General features: G+C 41.4%; 1 protein-coding gene across 7 annotated transcripts in view; it reads right to left on the reverse strand.

The window, feature by feature from the left end:
* The window catches only part of LOC117504540 (collagen alpha-1(XXV) chain), a 245,334-nt gene that overhangs the window by 195,389 nt on the left and 31,615 nt on the right, over positions 1–18,330 (reverse strand). The gene's annotated exons all lie outside the window — the stretch shown is intronic.

An 18,330-nucleotide genomic window follows, 5' to 3' on the forward strand; every position in this document is an offset into this window, starting at 1 on the left:
TAATTTAGTAGTATGATTACCTCAGTAACACTACCCATTTACATTTCTAAATGTAGTGTCGCAACACAAAAGACATGGCTTCAGGGTATACATCGACATTTAGCCACTACACTGATCGAACAAAGCAACACAAAGCAATTTCATGGTCCAAATTACAGGGGGGTGATCTTCGACACACAAGTGAGCCTTGTTATTTAGGTAAATTCAGCGGGAGTGGTCATAGGACATTACATTTAAAGCCTTATTTAAGATTTGATATGAGAGAAAGTGGTTACACATCCTTACCGCACAGTGTTAATCAGGCATTTTCAACGTTATTCAAATGGCAACCACTTTCTTTACCTTTACCCAGCAGACCACAATTTGACAAGTGGGAGGACTTGCTGATTATGGCAATGAATGTGACCACTTGTGCAACTCTGAATTTGTAGCACTGCTTTCGCACCTTGAACTTTCATCACTCCGGGAAGGCTGCCACGAGGTCCAGCAAATGGCATCAAAATGCCTGAGCATGATATGCTAAAGGCAAAAACTTGAGAATGTTTATTCAGGCTGGGAATTCCAAGTTGTACTTTAAGTGCCTGTTCACCCTGATCTTATAAATTCAAGGCAATAGCAGTTAACAGTGAAGTTCGTTCGATTTTGGGTTTCTTTTTCTTCTCTTTTAGGTGCATTGCCAAGGAACAAACAAACAAAAAGTGCCACTGCCAACTAGAGAACTCATATGCACTTTAACAAGTCAATATGTGTACCTCCTGATGTGGAACTGCGCCAGTCATTATGACTGCAAAATACCAAAGAAAGCCTATTTTCACTGGACTAATAAAAGGTTAATACACCTGAGACTTGGTGGGGGGCCAAAATCCCAGTTGTATTCTCCTTTTGAACTATTGCTGTCCAAAGTCTCTCTTTGAGTAACAATAGCCTCAACACACACACACACACACACACACACACACACACACACACACACACACACACACACACACACACACACAACACACACACACACACACACACACACACACACACACACACACACACACACACACACAAAAACGCTAGACGACCAAACCAGACAGTTAAACACTCACTCTTCCAAGAGCTTTGGGCCAAAATAGTGTGTAGGCCACGATGCCAGATATCGGCCTGGGTGTGTTTACGCTCTGTGGGAATGGATAGCTGGCCTCCTGACTCTGGGTTGAGCGCCAAACATTTCCAACACCGAGTTGACTTACCAGCTGCTCAAATGTACCTAAAGGCAGACATACTGAATCTCAGCTTCCCTATCAAACCTATCCTTCATACATAACACTTGATACCATGAGCTGCAAATACAGTGGATCAGGACGGACGCAAATAACTCCGACGTTTCGACTGACTTCAGTAGAGCCAACCCCCCCCCCACACACACACACACACACACACCCCTGTCACAACTCCAGAGGGCATTTGTTGCTTCTCAACAGCATCTCCAGATGACAGGAGATGTGACGCCTCTGTCAGGGTCAGGTCCTGTTTCAACCTGAGAACACGCATCAATGCCAACTCAGATTTACCCCATCATTATAACAGTAGAACAATTTGTTCAATGTGTGACAAAGACTTCAATTTCAACCTAAAAGCTGACAAAGTTCAGCCACAATGGGGCATATTAGTGCTGTATTATTTCCAACTCATAATATGTTTGATGTCTTGTTGGTGGTTGTACTCAAGATATGATATTTGTTCCACTGTTACTGTGACTGGGAGATGGACACCAAGTCGTGGAGGGTGGGAATAAACAGACATTTCCCAAAGGCCAACAGCAAGAACTTCCGTCTCTGACAAAGTGGTTCCACTGTGTTCATTAAGACGGACTACAAATCTCATAATCAATGTTGAAATATTGGTCAAACCACAGTTCACAGCTTGCCTAGTATCGATAAGATAACTATTTTTCCAAAAAACGCAACACTGTAGAACTTTGTTGAGACTGACAAGCCTTGCAAACTGCGGAAGCAGCATGAGATCACTTGTATGACAGAATGACATCTGTTGTCTGCAACAAAACACATTGACAAGTTTTGAACAGGAAGTCACAAATAAATTCATCAAAGCTTGATGTGCAAGTTCTTCCATTTTGGTAAAGATAATCTATTTATCCATCTGTCAATATAAACACCAATTTCTATGCCTTCTGATTCATTCCTCTCCTTTCACACAAAATCTCACAAGGAACATTTCCTTTGAACATGGCATGACCATCAAAAGGTAGCAGAAACATTCTCACAAACAGACATGACTTTTTAAAGCAAATAAAAAGCTACAGCAAGAGCCTGGGCTCAACAGTGGTCTGTTGGTACAGGCAGCCATGGCCTATTTTGTGACTGTGGTGGCACACCACAATACCACAAAATACATTGGCATTTTGTTTTGTTGTTGGTCCAGTTAAGGGTTGTTGTTTTAATTAAAAATTTTAGTTCCTTTCACACGTCATAAACCTCAGTGGTGTACTAAACCATAGCCGATCCAAACAATAAGTTTATGATATAACGCAATGTTTCTACGACTCCATATATGCAGAGTTTATCCAGTTTACCAATTCAGAATCATATCCTTTACAATATTTCTTCACACTGTATAAATGTCTGCAGCGCTATAATGTAGAGCACAGTGGCAAACCATTACAAAAGCCTCCTGTGGAGAATCAATGAACACACTGTCCCTCTCAAGATGACTAGGGCCCCCATCAAACAGCAGCACACAAAAAGAACTTCTGGGGTTCTGGCAATATTGGGTTTTTTCATTGAATAGGAATGGTTGCATCAAAAAATCATCCAACACGTACGCCAACCACACCGGAGACCTACAGTAGTGTTCAGAATAATAGTAGTGTTATGTGGCTAAAAAGATTAATCCAGGTTTTGAGTATATTTCTTATTGTTACATGGGAAACAAGGTACCAGTAGATTCAGTAGATTCTCACAAATCCAACAAGACCAAGCATTCATGATATGCACACTCTTAAGGCTACAAAATTGGGCTATTAGTAAAAAAAAAAAAAAAAAAAAAGTAGAAAAGGGGTTGTTCACAATAATAGTAGTGTGGCATTCAGTCAGTGAGTTTGTCAATTTTGTGGAACAAACAGGTGTGAATCAGGTGTCCCCTATTTAAGGATGAAGCCACCACCTGTTGAACATGCTTTTCTCTTGAAAGCCTGAGGAAAATGGGACGTTCAAGAACATTGTTCAGAAGAAACAGCGTGGTTTGATTAAAAAGTTGATTGGAGAGGGGAAAACTTATACACAGGTGCAAAAAATTATAGGCCGTTCATCTACAATGATCTCCAATGCTTTAAAATGGACAAAAAAAAAAAAAACAGAGACGTGTGGAAGAAAACAGAAAACAACCATCAAAATGGATAGAAGAATAACCAGAATGGCAAAGGCTCACCCATTGATCAGCTCCAGGATGATCAAAGACAGTCTGGAGTTACATGTAAGTGCTGTGACAGTTAGAAGATGCCTGTGTGACGCTAATTTATTTGCAAGAATCCCCCGCAAAGTCCCTCTGTTAAATAAAAGACATGTGCAGAAGAGGTTACAGTTTGCCAAAGAACACATCAACTGGCCTAAAGAGAAATGGAGGAATATTTTTTGGACTGATGAGAGTAAAAATTGTTCTCTTTGGGTCCAAGGGCCGCAGACAGTTTGTGAGATGACCCCCAAACTCTGAATTCAAGCCACAGTTCACAGTGAAGACAGTGAAGCATGGTGGTGCAAGCATCATGATATGGGCATGTTTCTCCTACTATGGTGTTGGACCTATATATCGCATACCAGGTATCATGGATCAGTTTGGATATGTAAAAATACTTGAAGAGCTCATGCTGCATTATGCTGATGAGGACATGCACTTGAAATGGGTGTTTCAACAAGACAATGACCCCAAGCACACTAGTAAATGAGCAAAATCTTGGTTTCAAACCAACAAAATTAATGCCTTGCAGATGTGAAGAAATCATGAAAAACTGTGGTTATACAACTCAATACTAGTTTAGTGATTCACAGGATTGCTAAAAAAGCAGTTTGAACATAATAGTTTTGAGTTTGTAGCGTCAACAGCAGATGCTACTATTATTGTGAACACACCCCTTTTCTACTTTTTTTTTACTAATAGCCCAATTTCATAGCCTTAAGAGTGTGCATATCATGAATGCTTGGTCTTGTTGGATTTGTGAGAATCTACTGAAACCTTGTTTCCCATGTAACAATAACAAATATACTCTAAACCTGGATTAATCTTTTTAGTCACATAGCACTACTATTATTCTGAACACTACTGTAAGTTGTTGCCATGGCATTAGAAACAGAAACCAAGCCAAGCCCAAAAGTGAGCCATCAGCCAGCATCCAGACATCTCCTGAGAAACTACTCAGTTAAGTTTGATTAGACAACGTGATGAATGAGGGAAGCGTTGCTGTGGAGGAAATGGTATACGAGGATGGGAAAGAGATAAAAGTGCAGCGGTAAAAATCATGGATGAAAATGACCGACTTGGGGTTTTGCTGTTTAATTTCAAGCTCAACTAACTAATGCAAGGCTCTGTATGAAATTCTGTCAAAACTCAAAGAGGTGTGCTCCTTGGTTCACCAAGTTTATTTCGTGCAAATGTTTGTAGTATTTAGACATCAAGTATACAGACAGAAGCCTGCAGTCCATAATGCTCATTCTGCAAATCTCAATTTTGAAGTGTACTCATAAAAGCTACAGTGTCTTAATTAAAAACAGTTAAATTTAATTTAGATTTACGCTAGTCATAATATTCGCCATCATAGTTTACATTCGATTGTGCATGCCCATTTTTTTCCAGTGTTTTATGGGGCATCTCTTTCCATGGGCGGAGTACCTTTATTTGTGGCTTTCCCAACCACGGCATAGTATCAACACCACGCTCTCCTATGCTACAGCTGAGTGCGAAGCCCTGCCAGGGCCACAATACTTTCCTCAGGGCTTGAGCTCACTATTGGCGATGATTTCATTTTGGACACTTCAACTTGCCAGCAAATCTGGGTGGGCAGCTGGGAGAAACCTGAGCTCAGGCTGAACAACTCCAAGTTCTAAGTCTGTGCCGTCCCTGGGGCACCATTCCTAACCTTACAGCCCGGTGCCCGACCTCGTCTCTTTACTTTAAAACACCACGCAAAGACCGGAATCCTTCACGCAAAGCTGCAAACTCTAAATCGAGGCATTTGCTAAGGCTTTAGTGTGATTAGGGATTAGATCCCAGTCATAAAACAATTTATTCAAAGTGCAATGAGTGAAAAGACAAACATTAATGTACTCATGAATCCATTTCTATTGTGCTCACAAAGCAGATAAGTGTGTAATGAAGTGTGACCTGCACATTTCTGTTCAGTACTCGTGCTTTTAACTGGCTTGGAAAATCCTCAGTCATTGAAGAGAGATTGGCCAAAAGTGCTCACGATTGATTGCATTGGTCTTTTTTTCTGAGCCAAGAATAAGACTCAACCGTACCTGCTTCCACACTAATGGTTTATGCACAACCATTTAAAAACATAAAAATACTTCAGTTCTCCTTGGAAATACAACTGTATTTAATGGATGACAGGGGTCATCTGGGCATTTTGTCCAAAATGCATTAAATGCGCTGGATGATGCCAATAACGTTGGTGAAATCTACCAATTTCAAGCATTTGCACAGACTCCAATTACTCTTAAACACTGTGCAATAGTTGACTTTCATCCTGTCTAAAATTTGTGATGGCATTTACTCTACATCACCACAAGCTTAAAAAAAGTGACAAAATTTCTTCACTGCTGGAAGAAGCGCTCACAGGAAGAAAAAAAAGTTCTGACTACTCACTATATAAAGATAAAGATCAACTTTATTTATCCTGAAGGAAATTATTTTGCCAGGGATAAATAAAGTTGATCTTTATGATGGTCCCATGATGACTAATGTCATGTATTCAAAACTGGACAGAAGTACCTGAGCTCTAACATGGAATTTTGAATGGAAGGGCGCCTTTCTTGCGGAACCTTTCATCACTGTGAAGCTTTTGGGTGGATTACCAAGAGCCCAATAACAGAAGGCATGTTTTTGGTCATAAACAGACACTATGCCCATTTTCAATCCAGCTATATGCCAATTATTCAAAGTAAAAGGCCAGGACTACGCAAGCCAGCTCACTCAGCTATTACCTAAATAACTTAACCTATCTTCTGGAGTAGAAATTGCACAGGAGTATAAGTAACATCTGTTAAATAATGCCTCTTGAAAAGGAAAAAAAAACATATATACGTCCTCTAGAGTATAAGTCGTACCCTTTCTCGGTATTATCAGCCCTTCACTTTGGGATTTTGTGCATTGTTGTTTGTACATTTTATTATTGCCATTTATTCTTTATTATCAGTCTTATTTTGTTCAGTACTTTGAGTCCTGAGAAATCCTTTATAAATCGTCATTATTAATAACAAATGTGTGATATATATATATATATATATATATATACACATACACACACACACCACTCACATATAAACGCCAACATTTTTGGTTTTGCTCCCATTTTGTATGATATGGAACTCAAAGATCTAAAACTTTTTCACATACACAATATCACCATTTCCCTCAAATATTGTTCACAAACCAGTCTAAATCTGTGATAGTGAGCACTTCTCCTTTGCTGAGATAATCCATCCCACCTCACAGGTGTGCCATATCAAGATGCTGATTAGACACCATGATTAGTGCACAGGTGTGCCTTAGACTGCCCACAATAAAAGGCCACTCTGAAGGTGCAGTTTTGTTTTATTGGGGGGGGGGGGGATACCAGTCAGTATCTGGTGTGACCACCATTTGCCTCATGCAGTGCAACACATCTCCTTCGCATAGAGTTGATCAGGTTGTCAATTGTGGCCTGTGGAACATTGGTCCACTCCTCTTCAATGGCTGTGTGAAGTTGCTGGATATTGGCAGGAACTGGTACACGCTGTCGTATACACCGGTCCAGAGCATCCCAAACATGCTCAATGGGTGACATGTCCGGTGAGTATGCCGGCACATGCAAGAACTGGGACATTTTCAGCTTCCAAGAATTGTGTACAGATCCTTGCAACATGGGGCCGTGCATTATCCTGCTGCAACATGAGGTGATGTTCTTGGATGTATGGCACAACAATGGGCCTCAGGATCTCGTCACGGTATCTCTGTGCATTCAAAATGCCATCAATAAAATGCACCTGTGTTCTTCATCCATAACAGACCGCTGCCCATACCATACCCCACCGCCACCCATGGGCCACTCGATCCACAAAATTGACATCAGAAAACCACTCACCCACATGACGCCACACACGCTGTCTGCCATCTGCCCTGGACAGTGTCAACCAGGACTCATCCGTGAAGAGAACACCTCTCCAACGTGCCAAACGCCAGCGAATGTGAGCATTTGCCCACTCAAGTCGGTTACGACGACGAACTGGAGTCAGGTCGAGACCCCGATGAGGACGACGAGCATGCAGATGAGCTTCCCTGATACAGTTTCTGACAGTTTGTGCAGAAATTCTTTGGTTATGCAAACCGATTGTTTCAGCAGCTGTCCGAGTGGCTGGTCTCAGATGATCTTGGAGGTGAACATGCTGGATGTGGAGGTCCTGGGCTGGTGTGGTTACATGTGGTCTGCGGTTGTGAGGCTGGTTGGATGTACTGCCAAATTCTCTGAAACGCCTTTGGAGACGGCTTATGGTAGAGAAATGAACATTCAATACACAAGCAACAGCTCTGGTTGACATTCCTGCTGTCAGCATGCCAATTGCACGCTCCCTCAAATCTTGCGACATCTGTGGCATTGTGCTGTGTGATAAAACTGCACCTTTCAGAGTGGCCTTTTATTGTGGACAGTCTAAGGCACACCTGTGCACTAATCATGGTGTCTAATCAGCATCTTGATATGGCCCACCTGTGAGGTGGGATGGATTATCTCAGCAAAGGAGAAGTGCTCACTATCACAGATTTAGACTGGTTTGTGAACAATATTTGAGGGAAATGGTGATATTGTGTATGTGGAAAACGTTTTGGATCTTTGAGTTCATCTCATACAAAATGGGAGCAAAACCAAAAGTGTTGCGTTTATATTTTGTTGAGTGTATATATATATATATATATATATATATATATATAAGAGTCACTCTGGAATATCAAGTCACAGGACCTCCCAAAGTAGTAAATAAATAAATAAATAAATGTGATTTACAATCTGGAAAATATGGAATTTGAACATTTGAAAGGAATGTTTGTGCGCCGTTACTTTAGCCTCAAATGAGCCAAAATGTGATCGCCTTTGCTTTTCTTAGCAATTACCTTATTATGCACGTCATAGCTGTAGGTATGAAGTCCGATCAACTGCACTCAAATAGTCGCTCCTGCAGCGATCAGTTGAAGTAACCTCAAAAAATTATTTGACAATGCCACAAAAACTAAGGGACTGAATGATAAAGGTGCTTGATTCTCTGAATAATCCTGTTTGAATTTTGGTAACTTTGACAACAATAAATATTGACCATCTACTTAAGTACAAAATCTCCATGCTTTGAAAGTATCACAAATCCAAACAGCGAGTGCACAATAGCTGAACCTCTTCATGAAATTGATGTTTTATACCTAATATTCTTTAAATTTGCACTCGAAAGCCTGAACATTCAGTTTGGCGTCAACGAATTTGTAAGAGTTAAGAGTATTGGCAGGGAAGCGGCCATGGGGGATCTGGTGGCTAACTGATCTCAGTTCAGCCTTGTAGGTTTCAGCACTGAGCCCAGTTGTTGCGAACTTTATAGAGTTTGTCAAAGTGGGAACAGGTGCATGGCAATTTTTACTGGGGAGGGGGTACTGCTTTTTGGACTGTGCAGGGTTGTGAACATGCTTGGTCCAAAGGTGCACAAGAGAGACTAATTTCAAAAAGGTGAGAGTTGATGGCTGTGATAAACAGAATTTTGGCATGTGTTTCAACTCATCAATCAGCCCAATACATTTGCATTGTAGGCGAAAAAGGCAATCAGCTGTTGTAGCCTGAGTGCTGATCCCCAAATTCCAATAGCAGGTGTTACTGAATGGCCTAGTTCATTTGACTGTATCCCAGTCGCCACCACATGATGTGCGTACATATGTCCCCAGACGGAAATAGGCATAGTCTAAATCTACACCTATTGCAAATGGGGACACCTTCAGAAATACTAAAGTATACCATCGTACTGGATGGGCCTCTCCAATCTCTTTATTGCATCAGATGGATGGACCCTCTAGGGGTCATACTTCCAAGCTGTGACAGATGCTGCGTTTCCGATTATCCTGGCGCTTGTAACGAGAAACTGATTAGCGCATTCCAGTGCAACAGTTGTGTTCTAGGTGTTAAGCTACACACCATCAGTAAGCCCATTTATGTGCACTTAAAAACGCTCACATTACACACCATTGCATCAGCGACACAAAGCAGCTGTCTCACTGAAATGTTTACCATCGGCCCATATAGCTGAGGACTTGAAGAATCTGGTTCAGTGTGCGGGTTCAAACAAACAAAAGACGTATTGATGACACTATGCTGGTTTGTTTCTCCCTAAAGTTTGCTAATAGTTCCCACATTGTAAACGTTTCACCACAAGCCCTCATTCATGGAAATGTTTCCCAGAAGAAGCGGCAGCCATTGGCACAGATCAATCCCATGGTACAACAATGTGTTTTGGCCTGACGGCTCTGGTAACATAAGAGTGAGAGAACGAACACTTAAGAAGGAAGAGAAACCATACTCTCGTCGCAACTGGAGAGAAAGCATGAACTGGTTTACACAATGAATTCTAGGCCAAGATTTGGACCACATACACAAAAGAAAATATGCCCAAAGAAGGCAAAAGTTCTATTTTGGTTTCAGTCAAAAGAAGAAGAAAAAACCTAAACACTCCATCTTCCATATAACCAATGACTTTTATGCCTCTTGGAATTTCAAGGAGATAGAAACGCCGACTTCTAACATTCCAGTTTGCTTATTTAAGACAATTTAGATAAATCTACATCTTTCGCCCACCATCCAGAGCAATTCAAGAAGTGCACACAGGTCAGTTTATGTAACGCAGTTTGAACAATATACCTTTGATGATGCCGTTTGTCATAATGATGGCGTGTGCACAATTGACCAGGACTGTCTTTTTGTTTAACCACCCGGAATGGAGCTCAGTCACACCTCCACTGCACTATATCCTACACACCACTGCATTGTGATGTGTGTCTGTCACACTCTCCAGTTTTAGTGAATCATTTCCAGTCGTGTTTTGAGCACAAATCTTGTAACTGAAGCTCTTTACAGTGGAACTGAAATGTCCACTCCCATGACACCGACACTACAAATAGTATTGTTAAGATTTCTTTCACCGCCATGTCTAGTACTTAAGCGTTCCAACAGATGAGCAGAAATCTCATGTTTCCCCCCCTCTCATTACTATTTTAGTCTCAGGAGTTGTTTTGCTGCCCGCTTCCCATTTCTGTAGTAAGCCCTCTAAGGTCAAAGGTTTTGTCCACATCCAAGGGCACCAGATCATAAACAAGTGAATAAACCATCCCCCAACTTCCTCTTCTGTTTGCCAGATGGTGGCATGTGTGGTATCTCTATCAAGCCTTGATGGTTCTGAAATGTGGCAATTGATAAGCAAGCGTCGGGAGTCAAAGGCATCTGGTCTGTCTGTGCCAGGCAGCAGAGTCTGCCTGTCTGCCCCGCCCAGTCACCCGCCTGCCTGCAGCTCCAAGCTTTGGCACGTCTTGTCAACACCAACTTGCTGACTTGACGGTGTGGTGATGTACAAGTACACAAGTGTGTGTAGCAGCCAAAGATGACTACAACCTGGAGCAAAGCCACCAACCTGCATTCACCATTGTAAATGCCATCATTTCAACCAACAGCACCAACTGAAATCCATAGAAATGTTGAGTTACTCAAATATAATACCTGACTAAGGATGTTCACTTCTGATATACAGTAAACTGCAAGAAACTGAACCAATCTGAATAAGTCATGATGGATTCAAAGTGGAATTAGTTGATACTTTTCAAATTCTTTGTTTAGTTCAAATACTTTAGTGCAGTTATGGGTGCAATTTATGGGTGACTAATGACCGCTACGCCATTGAGAGGGAGTTATCAGCTCAGGGTCGACCACATCAAGATTAAAGGACTTTGATTGGGACAAGCTACTCATCACTTTGACTAGCTTGAGCCGATCATTGCAGAACTGCCCTGGATCATGGCAACCACCGAGTTGAGATGATTGATTCATCCCAACCTCCTTAACTTCATCCCAACCTGAATATCTATTGATGATAACCAGGTGATACGCAGATGGTATAGTTGACATTCCTTTACCATGTTTCTGTGAAGGCTCTCAGTTATCCAGGTGGTTTCCATAGTAGATAAGCTTGAATCTTCAACTGGACTGGGTAGCTTGACAGGAGGACGTTTCGCTTCTAATCGCAGAAAACTGTAACGAACACTACATAGGTGAGACTAAGCAGCAGTTGCACAAAAGGCTATACCAGCACCGCAGAGAGGGCGCTGGTGGACCTCAGTCTGCAGTTCATCTCCACCTTAAAGACACCAACCACACGTTTGAGGACAAGGAAGTTAAAATCTTCAGCATAGAAAAGAAATGGTTTGAGAGGGAGTGAAGGAGCATTGTATGTGAAACAGTAAAAACCCAGCTTAACCAGGGAGGGGGTCTGAGACTGAGCTTTGTCCACCTGTTTACAAAGTGGAGCGTGCTAACTAGAGCACAACAGGTGCTAATTAGAGCAATTGTTAGTCACTAGCCAATAGCAGTCTGCCTCTCGGTAGGAGGGGTCTGGTTAGGTTTAAAACTCCAGCTTTTGCTGGCTTCTGTTATTCTTCTCTACAAGAGTCAAGACAGAAGTCAGACTACCAGAGCAAGAAATTTAGCTGAGGAAGCTTCTGCGATTAGAAGCGAAATGTCCTCATGTCAACCAACCCAGTCCAGTCGAAGATTCAAGCTTCTCTACTATTCCTTTACCATGCAAGCAGTACACCATAACTGGGGACACCCACGTAAGTTCTCATTGCGCAGTCACTTCATGGCACTTAAAGACTCTCTAAAGACATCCAGTTATTCCATACAGCAAGACTGCAATCATTAGGACTAAAAACTTACACATCTGTCCTTCTGTAGAGACATCAGGACCACAATTCCCCTATGAGCAGGGAGCTCATGACGAGGAATGGCACAATACCATTTTTGGGGGTTTGATACAATATCATGCTAGAATCTTCTATTTCTGCTGATACCAATCAAATGTTTGTCTGGACGCACTTTGCTAACATAGGCATACAACAAAACAATATTCTTGGCTAGTATCAGTCAGCTACTGATCCACAATATCGTTGTGACGCATCCTTACTCACAACTGTCCAAGCACGCCTCAAATCTAACAACTTCCCCCAAAGCTGAGGTCCCAGAAACATGAATGCATAATTCATTGTCATCACTTTGAATGCATGCATGTTTGGGATAAATGTATGTTCAGTCCTTTTTGAATGCAGCAAACAAATCTACTACAACAGGCCAGTTGCTTGATAATTCACAGTACTAAAACAAACGGCATTCTGTCCTCCTACTCGGGTCCATTTGTCATCAAAAGCTGAGAATACATTTGTGCCCACACACTCTACAATACTGGCCAACGCTTGCAAACCGCATTCTTAATTGCACCATGACATTGAAAGCTGGTGAAAGAAAACAGCACAACAGTATCCTGCAGCTCATGACATGGAGCTTTAAAGAGCAATGGGCTTATTGGGTCTTGAGTGTTCGGAAGTTAAAAAAAAGTACAATAACCAAAAATCTTTAAAGAAAATGTACCATGAGCCTGACAGTTTAGGGTCAGAACCTGTTTAGCCTGTGCAAAACAGAAATTGGCACAGTAGTCCAAATTGAGGATGTTGGGCTTTGCCAAAGCCACTTTGATATGGACCAGTGCACAGCTGCAAAGTAAGTGAACTGTCAAAATTCCCTGAGCCAGCAGCACTGCAATGAATGTTTAAGTAGACCATAGATCAGTGCGTTCGTACTGAAGACCAATTCTGCTGAGGTGTTTACTGGACGTATTTTACGGGGACACACAAGAATTACAGCACAAGTCTGTGATGTTGCATTTGTAGAAATTAACAGAAAAATAAATCAACTTTGACTTTGACAACCAGAAACGCACATGAAAGTTTTGCTGGAATTCCCAGATCTCTGCACATGGAGCAAACTGCTATTTATAGTAATAGACACAGTTACACTGATGTGATATTTGATAACTATGCTAGTTACCGTTAGCATTTGCGGGCACATGGTTGCGATTGCACTTGTCGTCATGCCAAATCGCCTTAACCACAATTAGCATGATCACATGTACCACCTATCATAGTTCGTGTGACCACATATGGGAAACTACAGTTAAGGATAAAGGTTAATGTCAACCAGTCTGCATGACCACTTATACTAATGCTCACCAAGTACCATTTGTAAGGTGCCAATGGTGGTATGCGCCACATCCAGATGTCCATGGGGCATTCTGAAGGGACTTTGTGGGCCCCATATAAAAAGGAATAAGTAGTATAAGTAGCCTATGGACATCATATAGCCTTCAGCCATAACTTTTAATTTTCAGGGTAAATATAAACAACTTAAAAAAAAAAAAGAAAAAAAAAAAAGCAGAATGCATGTTACATCAAGGATGCATTCTCAGATGTGCCATTCCAGTGTGGGTCCCCAGGCAATTGCCTCTTTTGCCTATCCTATTGTAAAGCTTTGTCCCAGAAGAAAAACTTACATCAATTCTCAAAGTCCAACTTATATCCTTCACTGGATGCCTCTGGAAACCAGTAAGGTCTGCTCAATGCCACAACCTTCATATAACCAGTCTCATGCATTAAAACGTCTACATTAAAATTTGTCTGAACGTGTAGAAACTATCAATAATTCACATGAAAATTCAGTAAGGTATATCTTATATTCCAATTCTAAGGTGGGACTATGCTAGTATACCAAAGTATATCTAAATATCTAAAAAGGAAGAATAAAATAGAAGAGTAGAAAAGAGTAGAGTAGAGCCACTTAGGTGCCTGGTCTTGAGAACTACAAGAATAGGTGCTAAAATCATCCACAAAATGATTGCTGTTAGTGTTACCCAAATTTACAGGTTTTTGATGATAAAATTGGATGTGTTCCATCCATCAAAAACAGCCATTTGGTATATCAGGCCAAGGTTTGGCACCAAAGCCTTGGAGAGGTGCCCATGCTACAACAGCACTGCCATGAGATACCCATGATGAAAATGTTAAGTTTCCATGGCATGGCAAGCTAATATTTTTGGTTTGCTCGAACTCAAACACAAAGATCCCATCATTATCTTGCAAATACAGCAACACTTATGCTGTAGCATCAATTATGTGCAAGTTATGGTGTAAATATCAAGTTTCCACCATTTAGATGACTGCAATATTGTGGTTCCAAAACAATCACATTCTCCATTTTCAAACATTGTTGTCTGTTCCGACTCCTCGCAGGTCCTTTTCCAGTTTCCACTAACCCTGGTATGTTGGTGAGTTTTAACCCCAGAACTGCCCTGAAAACATTTGCTTTGGCAAAAATCTAAAATCATTGGAGTGTCATCTGTCAAAATTTTGGTTTCCACTGATGCCCACCAAACTTGGCACACATATGTAGGTGGGTTCTGGAATTGCCCTGGCAAAGTCAAATTCACCAAAGACCAATCATTGGGGCCAAGGTCATGTCTGCCTATCTGTTGGCCACCTCCTCTTTTTTAGTGATCTTTCAGGTTGGCCCTGAAAGAACCCATGTTGGCAGAGGTCAAGGAATTTAATTTTCAACCCTGTTTGGACCAATTTTAGCAGATGTTTAGGTGAATGCAAAAATTGTCAGCCAGAGGTCAAGCATTTGGGTGAAGGCCAAGGACAATGGGGACAAATGTCAGATTGCTCTAGCCCAGGGTTATTCAACTCATTCCAAAAATGGCAGAAAGGGTGCAGGTTTTCTCTGCAATCACCCACTCCACCAGGTGAATTCACTGATTAACTGATTCCATCTGCTCAAAGTGATGTTAATCAGTGAAATCGCCTGGTGGAGTGGGTGGTTGCACAGAAAACCTGCGCCCTCTTAGCCCTTTTTGGAAGGAGTTGAAGACCCCTGCTCTAGCCTTTACAGTCTTCTTGCCTAGTTTGGCAAATCTACATACAGAATGTCCCTAAAATGTAATCAGCTTATGTACTCCATCAAGGCTACCCATGCTGTTAATATCATCAACGTGACCTTTGTTGAACTTTAGTTATGTTCACAAGAATGTCTTCACACACGTAAGAAAAAAAACAAAACAAAAAAAAAAACGCATCATCATGAGTTTTAATTGAGATTTGCCAAACTCAACACCAGCGTAGACATGCAGGCTGTGCTACAACTCCGTGATGAGTCACTGTTGGATTTTAACGTATTTACTCAGTTTGACGGATGATACAATAACCAGCAAAGGAGGACAAACATCAGAGCCATGCCGCGGTGCGACATGTGGAATAGGATCCACAATCTGGTAGCCACATCCGACTGACACCCCTCCAGGGTAATCGCAGACGGAGAACAGGAGGAACATAAGCTCCCCTTTCAGCTCCACTTCTCACCGTCATCTGTTTTCTGTTTCGCTGGCGCTGTCTTGGCTAAAACAGGAGCCGCCTCGCGGCAGATCTCCTGCACTCTCACCTTCACTAATCCCCCGGCGCAGACACCCCGGAGGTACCGCAGACAAGCACCTGTCTGTGGGGATTCATTCCAGTCATCCTCCATATCCACTTTGCCAGACTTCAGGTCCTGTCGTAAAGCCCACATGGTGAGATCGGTCTTATCATGATGGAACAATTCCCAGCAAAACTGAGGTGTATTTTTATTTAGAATGTTATTTCATCAAAATTTCTGTGTGAACAGTTGACGTGCAGTGCATTCTGGACCATTCCTGTCATGGCTCAGTGCCTGGACTTTTAAACTTTTATAGCTCGACTACATTTCAATTGTAATCCTTGGACCACTTCCAGATCCAAGGACATCTATTCCCACTCCCCCTTTAAGGAAAAGATGTTAATCCCCCATTCTGGCTGTCCACAGACGTGTTGGCCATGTGCCACACTAATCCAGCGTTTAATAATAGCTAAATTTTTGCTCTGTGCTTCAGAGGGATGGAGTCGTCCCTTTCAAACATGTGCTAATGCTTGACCAAACAAGCTCAAATTCAAATGGGACCTTTATCTGCAAATATGCTTACACAACATAACGAATCATATCTTGACTGCCTGGAGACATTCTACAGTGCTCCGTCCTGATCCATGGCCTGTGTAACGGTCAGAAGCAACCAAAGAACAAATTAAAAAATTGGCTTTGTGTGCATGCTTCCATAGAAGTTATACCTTATACTGGGAATTGCCACTTTGACCGTCCAAATGTTCAAGTTTACTTGTAAAAACAGACCAATTTTTTTGTAGGTCGCAATAGAATATTTGCTAAGAAGCTAAAGCATTATCATGATAAAATGCAAAAACAACCAAAAACACCAAATAACGCAGATCACATTTACCACTGAGGCTACAGAACAGCTCTTGGGCTTCAATTACTTCGACACCCCAATTTTCCATTTTTCCCCAATTGAGCACTTTTATTGAAAAAGACCAGAAGTTGTTGTTTTATCCTATGATCGCACTGAAACTACCCCTCTAAACCCTGCTAGAAAAGGGGTTTTGTGCCAACCTTTCATCTTATGCTGATGTAATACAGAAAGGACATGATTTGATGTTGAAAATAATTTGATACCAAAACATAGCTAGCTACATGTGTTGAAGGTCTAGGTCCCTAGGTCTAGGTGTCCACAAAGGTTAATATACCATACATATAAGTAATATAGTTCTAAAGTGAGCTCCAGTGTGGTGACGTAACCGCAGTAGAACTTGAACCTGGTATAAGAAGGTTTATACATAGTGTGGAATCTACTAGCCCTCTGGGCACGAAATGAGTTGATATTCTGTCACCAAACTACTAATTTATCGATTAAATTTTCATATTTAAAAAAAAACATTTGTTTAACCCACTACCGCTCTACTCAAGGAGGAAAACAAAAGTTCCAACATTAGTTATCACCATGACCAACTACTATAAAAACAATAATGTTCAAGAAATACCAACTGGGGCAGTGTGACATTAGATTAAATTGATTGGGGGGGGAGCTGCAATCCTGTCATGGTTGTGCTACGCACAATGGATGATCTAGTGTATTAAATATCAGTGATGGTGATTTGTGATGAAAAGCATGAATCATTAACCTGTCAGTTTCATGTACAAACAGATCTGTTGGATTCTTCAATACACGGGTTGACAAAATACGATGTTTAAAAAGGAAAAAAAGTCAAATCGTCACCCATTGAAGGCGTATTTTCCTTCAGGCACATCTGATTTTGAATTGGTTCAGTTCCGTTTTTGCCATACGGAGGTTGACTATCAATTACAAGTTTCAAAATTAAAGTTAAATATTATTAATTCCAAAGTGGGGGAAAAAAGCCATTTCTTCACCAATAAAACTTCCAGCTTGCACATATGAAACAAAAATCTGTGAATGCTCAGCTGGAGGCCTCGTAACCATCAGGCATTCCTTAACGGTGGTTTCTGGCATTAATATTTCCAAGTGTCACTTCTTTACCAAAACAGAGACACTGTTGTTTCCAGTGACATTGCGTGGTACACCACGTTCACTTAATGGAGCGTGCCGACTTCCTTACTGCGGCGTGTGAGGAGGAAGGAAAGAGGCTATAAAAAGGACCCTAAAAAGGAGAGCGAGACAGGAGACTCGGCTTAGCAGTGCCCTGCATGACTTGTTTACCGCAAGCTCTCACTAAGGTGGACCTTTAAGTGTTCAAGTGTGGCGAACTGCATCACATGCAAGAAGGTGCGTGAAACCCATGAGGTAGATGCTCAAATTCTACGTGGACCCCACAGCATCTCATGGTGTGTTTTTTTTTTAAACCTCAAATAGTAATGTCATGTCCCTCCAATTAAAAGGTCTTCAGCAGGCAGTCAGAAGATGGTCCAAATCAATTTGTTTTGATACTTTGTTATGTGTCCCAAAAATAAAAGGAAAGGAAGTTAGAAATGGAAAGAAGGACAATGCAAAAAAAAATAGCAAGGTGAAGGACAAGCATTCAAGACTACAAGTTGGATCCAATCCATACTTAATGGTG

The sequence above is a fragment of the Thalassophryne amazonica genome, chromosome 23, assembly GCF_902500255.1.
Source record: "Thalassophryne amazonica chromosome 23, fThaAma1.1, whole genome shotgun sequence".
NCBI lineage: Eukaryota > Metazoa > Chordata > Actinopteri > Batrachoidiformes > Batrachoididae > Thalassophryne > Thalassophryne amazonica.